Raw genomic sequence first — 15,947 nt, 5'->3', positions numbered from 1 at the left:
GCCTATAAAAACAGGATGTTATTTTTTAAGGAATAAATCACCTCATTATCTATCAAATCAATTATATTTTCTCATTTCTCTAGATGTCTATACTAATCTAGTTTTTCTTTCAGAGAAATTTTATATGAGTTTGATAACACATGGTCTATTTATTATCTTTTCTAATTTCAGAGAAACTAAATTCAGTGGCTTTTTTTTTTTTTGCAATGTAAGAATATTCTGCATATATTTTGAAACATTTTAATACTGTTTTGTCTTAAAATGTCATTTATTTTGGTTCCATTGAAGAAAAACAACTTTTTATTTTGATGGAATGACACTCACTCAGTTTGATAATACATTTTTGGATACTTTATGTGACTCTCAGGAAAACTTAGCTTTTAAAATGATTATTTCTTAGCTGTGAAGGAAACTCTTCCCCCCTCTTGATGTGAAAATAACTAGGTGATTTGCATGCTAGAGTAATTTTACTGCAGCATCTGAGAAGTGGTCAGGGTGCAGAGGTAAACTCAGTTACCAGGCAACAGATAGCAGATTAGAAGACTTGAGAGTGACTAACATTGCCAGCTCTTCTTTCATTTAATTGTCAGTAAAGAGACTCTTTAGCCACGTAGCCCAGTTCCTGGGAGTCAGTTCAGAGTTATTTGCTTCTGGAGATATCTGACCCTAAATTCTGTTTGTTGAGTACTAAAACACCTCGGAAGTCATCCAGGTATACTGGCATTGACCCTACTGTGGACCACTTGAAAAGGAGACATGAAAATCAGTAAAAGAAAATGTGCAGGCCTGTGGACTGCCGTAATTGCCTGTGATACAGTAACATGGAGATATTCAAAATAAGACTCCGAACTGTGAATACCATGGAAAAAGTGTTAGAAAGGGGAGAGAGAGAGAATGAGAGGATGGGAAATTATAGACTGGAGAGAGTTCTTTTTCGATGCTTAGTTCTTATAGTTTCTCTTTTTTTCAGTTGTATGAATAAGATGAGTAGGAATCTAGGTAACTTCCCTGGGATTCTATCTCTATACCTTTTGGAAAATTCAAAATCCCACATGTTGCATCTGTCAGGGAATGGAAGGGCGCTCACATTAACTGAGCATTTATTGTCTAAGAAGTTGTATCAGATCTTTTACAGACATTATCCCGTTTTATCATCACAACACTTTTATAAAATGGCTATGATAATCCCTTTCTTGAGATGAGAGAGTTTTAGTATGCCAAGGTTAAAAATCTTGCTCAATGTCACATTATGGTTTGATCTAAAGCAGTATTCTTTTCATTAGTCTATGCTCAATAATATCTAATAATTCTCCCTATGCATTTTAGTATATGTATCTTTATAAAGAATATGTCAGAATTAGGGTTAAAAGGATCTTGTAAGTCAGATTACAGTTCTCACTGTCATAACTTTAACACCCTAGATAAATTAAATATCTGCCTAGTTTTTAAATAATTCTGGAAAGGACTCCACAATTTCTCTTAGTAACCTAAATCTGCCATTGCTTTGATTTAAGGCATTTTCTTCTGATTTGGCCTAAATAGAGATGGAAACCAGCTGGTTACCATTCTCAATATAATAACCCGTATATTTCAAGAACATTAAAAAGTATCCCCCTCAGCTTTTCCTTCATAATGGTAACATTTCTCTCCTTTTGATCTTTCTTCTTTTTTTCCAACCCTTTCATCACCATTGTGGACTACTTTCCTTTTGATTTCTCCACATCCCCTTTCAGATGTGGATGTCATAACTGAGCATGGATATCCAGTATGAGTCAAGCAGTGAAGAATAAAATAAGAAGCTTACCTCAGAGTTTCTAAACTAATTTTCTATTTATGAACCCTAGTAATGTGCTTGCTTAAAACACAGCAAGAATGGTGACTTGCTATCATAAGGTTTTTTTCTCCCACCTTTTGTTTTTCATTTATATCACATGGCTAGCTATTAATTGTGAAAGCTGAATCTTATATTTGCAAAATGAAAGAACAGACTTCAATAAATATGAATACTTTGATGTCAGTTCGTAGCTAAATAAAAATGATTTAAAAAGTTTAAAAGATTTAAGTATGTTGAAGGTGGTTGTATAGTTAAAAGTGCTTTGTTCACTTTATATAGTAGTACCTTGAAATACTTCATATATGCCTAAATGGTTGATAATGCAACTGTGCCTTAATTATTTAATTTATTTCATGCAGGTTTTCTGATATACCAAGCTCATTTTGAATACTATTTTGAATGCTACTTTGAATACTATTCTAATTTACCTAAATTCTGCCTTTATTTCTAGCTTATTTACCAATGGGAACTACCAACGAAACATAAATTATAGTAAATAACAGGCCAGGTTTTAACCATACCATCCTTTAAAACTTATTTCAAGTGCACATTTAAAAATAATATAGGGTGGGCAATGGTGGCTCAGTGACAGAGTTCTTGCCTGCCATGCCAGAGACCCGGGATTGATTCCCAGTGGCAGCCCATGTCAAAAAATAGTAATAATATAGCCAACCTTCTTATTTTTTGCTACAAAACACTTGTAGATTATAAAATTACTTTGTTTCTTGGGAGGTACTATTAGTGTAGTACTCTTTTCAATTTAAGTTTATTTTGTTACTCAATTTTATGCCAATACTTTAACTTTTCTGTTATGAGTTGAGGTCAATGTTATTTTTATTTAGCTAGAGAATGACTTATTGTCATCCAACTTAAATAGGTTAAGTATCTATTGATGGAATTTTATGTATGCCTAGGAAATGCTGCAACAACTTTCCTCGTTCTCCTTTCTGTACCTTCTTATGAGAAAAAAATTTTTTTTTTCTAATATATGTTTTGTTGATGAGCAATAACCAAGGGGCTACCATTTTCATGTTGTTACTTTTATAGTGTTATATATTTTCAAATTTAGAATTTGAGTTCTTACACATGCTTTTTTAGTTTAATTAAAAGTATCTTACAACTTAATGCTTACTCACTAAGTGCTACATATAGTAATTGAGAGCATATTTATTACTGGTATAATAACATCAAATTAATCCTTGAAAGAAGGATTATTATCCTTATATCTGTATAACTACAAGGTGTGTCCCTAAAATTAGCCAGATATTTTTAAAAATTTCAGATGGTTTATCTGATGTGCTGAAAGAAATGTCAATTCAGAATGTATCCCAAAATATATATTCCTAGCATGTGGGATAAGTAGAGACAGTATCAAACAAGCAAAAGCTGTTACACATTGTCACTACAAGACCCTTATACAAGAATTACTTCACACCCTCGAACAAGAAACAAAAGTGATTCTACATTGAAAGTCTGAGACACATGAAGAAACAAATAGCAAAGAACAGGCAAATTTGGAGTAAATATAAACCAACACTGACTCTGTCAAAGAGAATTAAAAAATGTCTACTGGTATTAAAAAAAAAAAGAAGAGCGAATTAAATCAACAAACAGCAATAGCAAATGCATTGGAAAAGGAATAAATGGATTAAAAACATTTTAAGGTAATATCTTGAAAGAGGGTAAAGATTTGATTATCCTTAGTCTTTGATAAGTATCAATTTTGTAATCCTAGGGTAACCACTAAGAGAACAGAAATGCTGCGTTTTGCCTTCATACTCTTGGAGAAAAAAGAAGGAATGATAAAAAATATGAAAGGAAAGGAAAAGACATGGAAGACGTACTTATCAAAAGTAGCAAGAAACAGAGGAAATAGACAAACTAAACTATATATTTTTAGGGAACATGGGGGGAAGTAATTATGAAAATTCATGAAATAATGACAAAAATGCAGTTTAGATAGCCAGACATTTTGTATGTAGTTAATTTAATTAGTATAAGAAAATTTTGTGGCTAAGTATAAGTACTGAAAATGCAGTTTAAAATCTTTTAACTTCTTGCCAGTTGATGGCATCTTATTATGAATGACCCAATAAATTGGGCAGCTTTTGAAAAGTAGTTTTTCTGTAGCCTTGATCTTCCATGAGGCATACGTACATACTGCCTTTGTCTAGCCGCCACTTCTCGTCTCTCCTTTCCCTCCCAGCACATCCAGCTGTGGTATATTATGTCACAGGTATGCATAGCTGTTCCTTTTCTCTGAGAAGACCTTGCTTGGGACTGATAGAATGATTTTCTTCTTTGAATTCTAGACACATGATTCCTTAACCTCTTTTTTTAATATGGTGGGGAGGTTTACTAGCAATGTGAATGTAATATTTCTTGCCTTTAAATGAGAAGACCAGCAATTTTTCAGAAAATTCGGTCTTCAGTCTGAGCAGGTCTATGAAGAAAACAAAAACTACTACTGAATAGCCCCCATAAAAGCATTCTTATTAAACATTTTATTTTGAAATAATTTTACACTTACAGGAGACTTGCAAGGATAGTGCAGTGTTCTCATCTTGCCAAGGAAAGTGCTATTTTTTTTTTTTTCCGGAATGGGCAGGCTCCAGGAATCGAATCTGGGTCTCCGGCCTGGCAGATGACAATTCTGTCACTGAGCCACCATTGCACTGCCCTAAGAGCTAAAACATTTAAAGACAGAATAGCCTACAGTGTTTCTTGTTTGAAAGCCAGATACTGGCTACCTTTTAAAGGCCTGTGCAAAAGCCAAGTCTCCTCCCTATCCCTTTGGGTGGTCCAGTGTCTGTAAGTGGTGCGAGTACTTGTGGTGTACAAGGCTGCTGGGTACTGGGCACTGAGCAAGAATAAGAGGATTTGAGGCAGTGGAATATGCTTTTGAAATAGGGACAGCTAGACTCCACCCACCACTTTTTTTCTTTTTCAAAGTGAACATTGGAATTTTTTTACTGAGAAATATCCATATACATACAGTCCAGCCATATTATACAGTGGTTCACAATACTATCAAGTAGTTGTGTATTCATCACCATCATCATTTTAAGATTGCATCACTCCAGAGAAAGTGATCATTGCCTCACTCCAGAAAAAGAAATAAAACGGAAAAAAAAACTCATACATTCCATACCCCTTATCCCTCCCTCTCATTGACCCACAGTATTTCAATCTACCCAATTTTTACCCTTTATCTCCCCCTATTATTTATTTACGTTTTATCCTTATTATTTTTACTCCTCTGTCCATACCCTGGTTAAAAGGAGCATCAGACACATGGTTTTCACAATCACATTGTAAAAGCTATAACTTGTACAGTTTTCTTCAAGAATCAAGGCTACATTAACACAGTTCAAACAGTTTCAGGTACTTCTCTCCAGCCACTCCAACACCCACCACTTTTTAAGAAGGGTATGTCAAAGAAATCTGATTGTAATCTTTTGTCATACCAACTGTTTTGTTTTACCCAATTCTATATTATTGAGGTGACATATTCTCATAAAATATTAACTTGTTTATTATGAAAACCTCCTTAATAATGCTTTCTCGGAATCAATTAAATTCAGTTTTATTCTTCACTGATAAATTTTATCTACTTTTTAGTGGAAAGGTTCTTAACCTGGATTAAATGAACTCTGTTTCATGGTGGACTTTATAATGTGTATCATGAATTTGTGCATTTTTCTGGGAAGAGGATCTATAGCTTTATGGAGTTTTTCAAGGCTGAGTGTAATCAATCCCTGTTCACCCTGTCCCTCCCCCAATTTTTAACCATTCTGCCCCAATGTGAGAGAGAGAGCATAAAATGCAAAGTAAATTAGGCTGTTGGCCCATCTTACAAATTGGATTTTAAGTGTATATTCATTCTCTATCAATCCATATTAGAATATATAAGTTTCTCTTAAGACGAATTTTAGTTATGGATTTGCTTTAAATAAAATTACTTTAGGTTAATAAAACTTAGATTGTTAGTCAGGAAATTAACTTGTCCCTTTTCTTTTATTATAACAGTAAAGAGTTTTTCTTATTTTTTACAATTAGTAAAATATACCAAAATATGCCAGTATACTCAAATAACTTATAGCTATGACATCTCAGTAGGCACAGAGAGAAAAAAAAAATAGATTGTTACTCTTGTGTTAGAATTATTAAGGACAAAGGTTTGGGAAGCTTTTAACATCATCATAAGGGTGGGGAGAACTGATGGAAATGCTAATCTTGTATATTTATAGAAAATATTCAAATTCTATTTTAACATGCCTCCTGACTCCCAGATAAATACTATAAAGAAATCAGGCACGATCTTTTGCTTTAAAAGTAATACACTGTTTTTAAGGCTATTTTTTATCAAGTATATTTTGGAGGGTATCATGAAATTTGATTGCATGAAAGCAAGAAGAAAAGCTTTTCAAGTATTTGATTAAGATTTCAAAAAGTGTCAGTTTGCCATGTGAAGCACCTGGTCTTAAAGAAAAATGTTATAATAAATAGAAAGCTACACCTGTGGTATAAATTCAAAATGTATTTTGGCAAAATACACCTTCCATTCTTTGCCATTTATAAAATAAATTCTTAACTTCCTTGTGCTGGAATTGTGTACTTTTCAGCCAGTTGTCATAATATTATTCCTGTCCCAAGCCAAATTTGCTTGTTATCTAGCATTAAAAAATCAGTACTACACTGAAGAAGTTCTCTCATGTTTTGGTGATCATTTAAGACCTGACCCCCTTTTTTGGTCTACTGTAGCACTGTATCCAGACCACTAAGTTACCCAATGTTATATCACTCATTCTGTATCTTTACTAAACTCTGAACTTCTTGAGGGCGAAAATTGAATCCTTTCAACCTATATTCTCAGCACCTAGCAAAAATCAATCTATGTTATCAACAGCTAGAACTCGGTAAGTGCAATTTAAATAAACAAATCCACACACATTCCCCTGTATTCTTTAACTGTGCTGTACAGCGCAGTAGCCACTAGCTGTATATGGCTATTGAGCCCATGAAATGTAGCTAGTACTCAATCTGAATTGAGATCTAATGTAAATGTAAAATAATGCAGCATTTTGAAGACTTAGAATTTAATATTTTGTATTGATTCTATTTTGAAATATTAATATTTTTGATATTTGTGTTAAATAGAATACATCATAAAAATATGTAGTCCATATGTTTCATTTTATTTTTTTAGTGTGTCTACTAGACAATTTAAAATTACATATAGGTTTTACTTTTATGGCTCACAATAAATTTCCATCCAACAATGCTATTCTAAAGCAACGGTGCTATTCTGAGGTTGGCAAACATGGTCCTGTGAGCTAAATATGGCTTGTTTTTTGTAAGAACAATGACCTAGGAATGTTTTTCACATTTTTAAATGTTTGTTAGAAAAAAAAAAAGAAATATTTGCAACAGAGACCAGTGTGACCTGTAGGCCTAAAATATATACTTTCTGGCCCTTAATATAAAAAGTTTGCTGACACCTGATCTAAAGAAGTCATGAAAACATAAGTCACGGTCCTTAACTTCCAGCAGCTTATAGGTAGTGGAAATAATTTTTAAAAACATTTTCAGTTAAATTTTGTTTTATTTTTTTAAAAAGTATCAGGTCAACTTTACAATTCAAGAATCTGACTTAACTATGCATTTGACAATGAAGTATGGCATGTAAATGTTTTCAGAAAAAAAAGCTGATAAAAGTCATCAAATATATCACCTCTATATTCCAAAATAATGAATCTATAGGTTTTTTGTTGAGTAGAATCATAAACAAAGAACTAAAGATTTACTGCTGTGAAAACAAATGTATAATACAGTAGTGTGAATCTTGGGTATTAAGCGTAATCAAATGAAGAAGCTGAAAATTTAATAAATTTTTCATGTGAAAGTTGACAACGCAGTTGACCCAAGAGCAACTGAGATGTATGACCTGTTTAGTTGAGATCAGACATTATGTTAAACCTCCATTTTTCAGAAGGCAATACAAATTATAATTCTAACAACTCACAAACCAAATAAAAGTTTAAAATTGTAAAAAGAATTTAAAACTATGCTCATAGAACCATTTTTTCCCTGCTTAATTTCAGCACCCTGGGAGTGGGGGCGAAATCATGACTATCACAGATGAAAACAGTATGAATGTCACTGAAATCAGTTATTATTTCCCTCTAAGCTATAAAATCTACAAGAAATCTGACACTGTACCATAGCAAATTGTACTTCTCATGATTCTAAAAATCCTGATTTAATTTTCTTTAAACACTGTTTAAAATAGTTTTTAATATTTTTGTAAAAAAATGTTATTTTTATGATATTGAATCTAGTTCCAGTTCTTTTTCATTTATTTTTATACCAATATTAATATACTGGCTACAAATTCTAATCAGGGAAAAAAAAATTTTGGCAATTTCTTCATCATGAGAGCACATTCCGAGAAATTACTGATATGCAAGCAAACCATAAAAAGTACCACTCTCCAGAAAGCACATTTTGTTGATTGTGTCCCTTTCTGAATATTCTTTACTTTATTCTTGTTGAAGGACATTTTCAGTCTTGCAAACATCAGTGTACAGCATCTCACTAGCGTGTGGTTTCACATCTTTGAACAAGAAGGATGGTTCATAGCTACTGAAAAGCTGGAGGAGTCTAAGTTCGATGGCTGATAAGCCTTACCTCCGGCCAAGCAGGAAAGCACGTTTCCTTTTTTTTTGCTTCTCAAGAATGTGGTGGAAATGTATGCTGAGATAGTGCTGTTAATCCTTATTATTTTTCTTTTTTTTTTGTAAATTTGGACCCAAAATATTTCTGGAAAGGTGATATTTCAAAAAGCCACTGCTGGAATTGGCTTCCATTGCAGTCTCTAATGATGGGCACCTGGCTGTCCCCTTTTGTTCCTTTATCCAGGTACTGATTACTGCACACATGCTGTAGGGTTAATCTCCCTGGGTCATACTTCCACAGTTGGTTGCCTTTTAGGTGTGGTGGCATGTGAGCATTGTGATTGGGCTATCAAGTTTGGAAATATCCAAACAAAGGTTATCTGTTCTAATTTCTTTCTTGGCAGTATGAGAAGACCGTTTACCACCCATACCATGACAGTTAAGTATTCCAACTTTTTCATTTTCTTTTCTTTCTCTCCATGTATGCTAGTTTGAAACTGTTCTGTACCCTAGAAAGCCATGCTCTTTTCCTAATTCAATCTTCTGGGGCCAGACCTATGGTCTGGGTGGCATCTTTTTTATTGCTATTTCCATGGGGATGTAATCCTCCCAATCGGGTTTGTAACCTGATTAAGTGGTTTCCATGAAGATGTATCTCTGCCAATTCAAAGTGGGTCTTAATCTGCTTACTGGAGTCCTTTAAGAGGGAACCATTTTGGAAAGAGCTTCAGAGCTGACAGACAGAGATGTTTGGAGATGCAGAAAGAATATGCCCCTGGGGAAGCTGTTTGAAACTAGAAGTGAAAGGGCCAGCATATGTCAGTCATGTGCCTTCCCAGCCAGCAAATGTATTCCAGATGTCATTGGCCTTCCTTGAGTCAATGTATATTCCTCTGGATGCCTTAGTTTGGAAATTTTTATGGCCTTAGAACTGTAATAAATTCCTTTTATAAAAGCCAACCCATTTCTGGTATATTGCATTTCCAGCAGCATTAACAAATGTAAAACACCATGTTATCCAGTTGATTTTTTCCGCATTATGTGTCTCTCCCAAAGAGAATTAGTTATATGGAATTTAAGAATCAAACTAAGTGTTCTCCAGGCACTGGAGAACAGTTTGATTGTAACTTGTATCTAGTTTACTAAAGCTGCCAGAATGCAATATACCAGAGATGGAATGGCTTTTATAAAATGAATTTATTATATTGTAAATTTACACTTCTAAGGCCAGAAAAATGTCCAAACTAAGGCATCCAGGAGAAGATACCTTGGCTGGAGAAAGACTGATGTCTGTCACATGGGAAGGCATGTTGCTGGCATCTGCTCATCCTTGTTTCCTGTTCCATTGCTTCCAGCTTCTGATGCCAGTATTTTCCTCTCTAAGCACCTATTGGGCCTTCACTTAGCTCTTCCAATACACATCTCTGAGTTCTGGTTTGCTTAGCATGTGATGGGGAGGCATATGAAATGTCTCCTGAGCTCTGCCTGTCTCTAGCCATCTGCTGTCTCTGTTGACACTCCAAGCATCTCCAAACATCTGTGTCTCTGTCAGTTCTGAAACAACTGTTCTCCAAGCATCTGCATCTGAGGTTTCCCCTAATGTTTCCCCTTTAAAAGAGCTTTAGTAAACTAATCAAGGCCCACATTGAATGGTTGGATTCACATCTCCATCTAATCAAAAGGCCACACCCACAGTTGGATGTGTCACATCTCCATAGAAATAATCTAACCAAAAGGCCATACCTACAACTGGGTGTATCATAGCTCCATGGAAACAATCCAGTCAAAGTTTCCCACTTAAATCCTTGTGTCTGGCCCCACATGATTGCATCAGGATTAAAGCATGACTTTTTGGGGGTATATAATAGTTTCAAATTGACACATGTGTCAAATCTTGATGATATATCTCTGTAATCTAAATCTAATTTTGTAGTACCTGGGGAAATTATATAGAAGAAACTCTTGAACTCATTCATCCAAACTTCTGCAAGTCGTCTGTTATTTTTATTGGTAATCTGCCCTGTGCCTTCTGGAAGTGTGTAAGTTGCAGCTTTACAAAACATGTGTGTCCAACATGTGAGCATGTAACAATTTCCAGAGTGCTTCCACACTGCCAAATCCTAAAGGAAATTTCTAAGTTTTTTCCCTCTTCCCTAAGTATTCATTCCAGCATCATGTTCCAATTTCCTGAAAATAATCTCTGTTTATTGAGAAAAAAGCTTTCTGCCATTGTTGGTGTTAAGATCACCTTTCATTCTGCCCATTTCTCTTAAGGGAATAGTATACCAGTGAAAATGGAGCTTCCAGTTGAATCCACCATAGGTCATATTAGAGCCATGTACTCTTAAAATATTATTGCTGATCACATAAATATAGAGCCCACCACTCTTCTCTTGTCATGTTTGACCCTGGCTAAGAGAGACTCCAGCCATCCACTGTACACACTGTACAATGAGCTTCTAAGAAGGTGATCACTTGTCCTTTAGACATAGCAGTTCCTTTTAATCTAGCTCTGATCAATCAAGAATGTGGTTCCATTCGAATTACATGCACTGGTACTTTTAATTTCCTCACATTACTGTCTAGAGGTCTTTTCCAAACAGTCTTTTTCGCTGGCATTATCTACCAGCACAGTTTCTTCTAACGTGTGTCTTGGTGAGCGATTACTGACACAATGGATAGTTTGCAGACGTGTGCTCCAAGCAAGCATGGAAAGCAATCACTACACTTGTAGGAAGATTATCTGGATACATCTTTGCATCATCCCCAGTAGGAAGTCCTCTCTCCTTTTTAAAATCACATTTATTGCATTCACTGAAGTAAACATCAGGTATATATCCGAGAGTACCCAAGTCAAATAGATGGCTTTCAGAACCACCCTGCAATATGTTGGTTTTCTCATGGCACTTCAAGCCAAATGGAAAAATTTATAATACATATAAACATATATAAGTATACAAATATCATGAAAACTATTCCAATCCAGTTTCATCAGAAAATACATTTATTACCTCAAAGTGGTTTTTCAAATGAATTCATCTCCCAATCCATATGTCCCATATCTCTTTGGTCAGTTAAGCAGCCAGCATGCCTCTGGCTGGCCTGGATGGTCATGGACGCTACTCTCTGGCTTCCTCCTTGGCCACTGGGAAATAATATTTTTAAAATTCTAAGTAACACAACTGAAGCTTCATTAAGTGATAGTGTTATGAATATGTAACGGTACTTTATGATACAGGAGTGGACTGGAGTTGGGGCGTGAAGGATGGAACAGTTTCAGCAGTATGAGTGTGGTCATTTCAGCTAAGCTGGGAACACTCTGAAGGCCTGCTTTAGCCCCAGAGCTCCTCATGGTTTTGGCCAAGGCTATCCTTACATTTGCAGCATGGTTTCACTTCTTCTGCCAGCTGCCTCCTTCCTCTCCTTTCCTCACTTTTTGATCCCAAGGGCATTCCCTAATAAACATTCTGTGCATTAAGCTCCATCTCAGAGGCTGCTGTCTGGAGAATCCACCTGCAATTGCAGAAAGGTGAATAATATTCCACTTGTTGAGAGTGGATTCAACAAAGAAACAGAGGTGAGAATAAATAAAAGCTCCTTTGGGGGATAGTGAGACTAATTATCTGGATAGTACACAGTGCATGTATTTGAAATGGTAGGCTCTATGATTGCTAGGAGGGCTTTACCCTGGGGAGAGCAGAAAGTTTTTGGACAGGAACTTGATTTGAAGGATACACTGCTTTTAGGGGTATTAACTAGTAAAGACATGTAAAGAAAAGTTTGGATTATAGGGCACAGAAATCATTAGAGAAAATATATCTATTGATATGCTAATTTTCTTCAATGTCTGAATTCATATGTCATGAGTAAATGATGAATATTTTGTTTATCTAAATCTTTATTAGTTGAGATTTGAGAACTTGAAATTATTCTGGTAATGCTTTTGATGGGATATTTCTGAAGGATCAGGTTCCATACTTTTAGGCTATTCCTGAGGAGGGCAGCAATGGCGCCCTTTAGAGTGTCTGTTCTCATACAAGGGCTGTCTGGCATTTTATCTCCAGACATTTTATCTTATTTATTCTCACCTCTGTCTCTTTGTTGAATCCACTCTCAACAAGTGGAATATTATTCACCTTTCTGCAATTGCAGGTGGATTCTCCAGACAGCAGCCTCTGAGATGGAGCTTAATGCACAGAATGTTTATTAGGGAATGCCCTTGGGATCAAAAAGAAGAAGTGAAAGCATGCTACAAATGCAAGGATAGCCTTGGCCAAAACCATGAGGAGCTCTGGGGCTAAAGCAGGCCTTCAGAGTGTTCCCAGCTTAGCTGAAATGACCACACTCATACTGCTGAAACTGTTCCATCCTTCAGCTGAGCCTTCCCTTGTCAGTTGAGTTTGCTGTGTCTGCTTTATTCTACTCTTTTACAGGTTAAAGAGTTGCCCACAGTTAAAATCAGGTGAAGGGAAAGCTCAATTGTGTGGTCTTCCTAGATGGGTAGTTGGAGCAGTTTACCTGGGGCCATACTTGATTACTTTAAAGTGTTACCTTTATAGTTTACACTACTGTATCTTGTTTGGAAGGAAGTGCTGATAATTTGTTGTTGCTGATATTTCTTTCTCTGAAGGAGTTGGTTGTTTGATGTTGCTATTTAGAGCTAAGGAGGAAGAAGTCGTTGTTACCAGGATTGGTGAAATGGCATAAGACTAAGTTTTTGACCCGTGCAAACAGAGCCTCAGAGACTCTTCTGGAGATAAAATAATCTATTCTCCTACCAGTGTTGCAGCCATGAGAATCAGCAGGAATAAGAAATATTGTATTCTGTATGTTGTAAACTTCTCAACCTGAAAAGACTTATCTCTCCTTGGCCTTCATCATGAATTGGTGGAATTTGCTTTACTTAAATTTCATTAACAAAAGCAACAATTATGAGCTTATTAAAAAGCTTGCGACGGGGCGGGCCGCGGTGGCTCAGCGGGCAAAGTGCTTGCCTGCTATGCCGGAGGACCTCGGTTCGATTCCCGGCCCCAGCCCATGTAACAAAAACGGAGAAACAGAATACAATAAAACAAGAAAATGTTTAAAAATGTTTCCCTTTCTTCCTTCCTTCCTTCCTTCTCTCTGTCTTTCCTTTAAAAAAAAAAAAAAAAAAAAAAAAAAAAAAAAAAAAAGCTTGCGACGGGGCAGTGAAATGGTTGCCTGTTTAAAGTTGGCAGATTTTCTTAGAATATTTTATAAAAAGTAACTTCAGTCTTGGCCTGGCTCTGGTCAGTACCTCTGAAGTAAATTCAGCTTCATCTGCCCATTGAGTGTGTTTCCACAGTAGAAAAAAATGTAAAATTTGATATTCAGAAAATTTCAGAAGGAGCTGAACAGGCATGAATGTAGAATGCTTAAGTACATAATCAATTGAAATGAAATAAACAGGAGAGCCATAATTGGCTCATAATATGATATGAGCTCATAATTCCTAAGCAATACTTGCATTATAAAAGTGCCTGGTAGTTTTCTTAAAAAAATTACTGTCTGGTGCTTATAATTCTACTTCTAAAAGTTGGTGCCTTTGGTTTGTCAAAAAACAAATTAAGACATATACACAGTTTAATGACAACAAATATATGGAATGAGTTTCTTAATTTAAATTTGCATCAGAATGTCTACCCCAGTCAAAATGGCTAAGGGAGAAGAAGCTTCAGGCTCAGTCTTTCAAATTGAACAATTAGTACAATTTGGCAGAAGCATCATTCTTTTTTTTAATTTTTTAATTAATTTAATTTTTTTAAAGTATAACAACTAACAAACATTCTTAACTTATTCTATTCTACATATATAATCAGTAATTCACAATATCATCACATAGTTGCATATTCATCATCATGATCATTTCTTAGAACATTTGCATTAATTCAGAAAAAGAAATAAAAGGATAACAGAAAAAAATTCATACATAACATACCCCTTACCCCCTCTTTCATTGACCACTAGCATTTCAATCTAAATTTATTTTAACATTTGTTCCCCCTATTATTATTTTTATTCCATATGTTTTACTTGTCTGTAGAAACATCATTCTTAAGGCTCCAGAAAATAGTTAAAGGACTTCAGTAACAAGGTGAGCACCCAATCATGGAAAGGCTACTTAAAAGTGGTAGGATCTTATGTTGCCCCCTCCGTACTACTCAGTGACTCAGAACAGAGCTGGCCTGTGCTCTCGGTGTGGATCCCTGGTCCTGGTTCCAGAGGGAGCAGAGTAACCTGCTGGCACTGGAGGCATGTTGATCTAGCGCAGGGTATTTGCGTGGCCTGAGGGACTCGCTATCTCCGAATGTGCCCTTAGCGGCTCAAGAAAAGCCACGGTGTCCGGAACACCTGTCAGCTGGGAAGGCGTGCGGCTGGTATCTGCTGGTTCTTTGGCTTCAAACAGCTTCCGGAGGGCATTTTCTTTCTGCATTTCCAACGTCTCTGGCTGTGTTGGCTCTGAGCTTTTCCCAAAATGGTTCCCTCGTAAAGCAGTCCAGTAAGATTAAGATCCACCTTGAATGGAAAGAGATACAGCTTGATGGAAAACGCCTAATCAGAAGGTGTCACTCACACATGGGTGGGTCACATCTTCATGGAAACAACTTAATCAACAAGATCCCACCCACAGTTGGGTGGATCATATCTCCATGAAAACCACGTCATCAAAAGGTCCCACCCTAAACAACGAATCTGCTTCCACAAGATTGGATTAGGAAAAAGAACATGGCTTTTCTGGGGGTACATAACAGTTTCAAACCAGCACACTACATAAACATGTAATTTGTGAGAACTACAAAACATTGTGGGAACAGAGGGATACAGTTACCTAGAGTGTATACTATTGCAGTTAAGTTATATCAAAGCAAATGAGATTGTTACAGATTTAAGATGTTAAATATAAGCCCAGAGTCAACCACAAGGAAAATATCAGAGACTATGCAAACTTGTTATTTTGGTTTGAAGCTATGTGCCCCAGGAAAACATGTTCTTAAACTTAATTCGTATCTGTGGGTGTGACCCCATTGTAGGGAGGACCTTTTGATGAGGTTACTTCAGTTAAGGTGTGGCCCACCTCAGTCAGGATGAGTCTTAATTCTGTTTCTGAAGGCCTTTGTAAGTGGATGAAGTTCAGACAGTTAAGAAGAGAGAGAGCCACAGAGGGAGCAGCCAGAACCTGAAATTCAGTGGAACCCAGAGAGAACAGAGAGGCCAAGAGGGTCTGCTGTGTGCATTGCCATATGACAGACAAACCCAGGACAAAGGACCACGAGCAGCCAGCCCAGAATGCCAGTCTTTGGAAAGAAAGCAGTGTTTTGATGAAGCCTTGACTTGAACTTCTCTTACCCTCAAAACTGTGAGCCCTTAAAATCTTATTGTTTAAGCACCCATTGCATGGTATTTGCTTGAGCAGC

General features: G+C 36.1%; 1 protein-coding gene and 1 pseudogene across 1 annotated transcript in view; both read right to left on the bottom strand.

Moving 5' to 3' along the window:
• The window catches only part of LOC143658319 (multiple C2 and transmembrane domain-containing protein 1-like), a 230,954-nt gene that overhangs the window by 144,792 nt on the left and 70,215 nt on the right, over positions 1 to 15,947 (bottom strand). The gene's annotated exons all lie outside the window — the stretch shown is intronic.
• On the bottom strand, positions 8,445 to 11,413 carry LOC143659953 (polypeptide N-acetylgalactosaminyltransferase 1 pseudogene; annotated as a pseudogene).

The sequence above is a fragment of the Tamandua tetradactyla genome, chromosome 16 (assembly GCF_023851605.1).
Source record: "Tamandua tetradactyla isolate mTamTet1 chromosome 16, mTamTet1.pri, whole genome shotgun sequence".
Classification (NCBI taxonomy): Eukaryota; Metazoa; Chordata; class Mammalia; order Pilosa; family Myrmecophagidae; genus Tamandua; species Tamandua tetradactyla.
The sequence above is the reverse complement of the archived record's forward strand: the minus strand, read 5'-3'. Positions and strand labels throughout refer to the sequence as shown.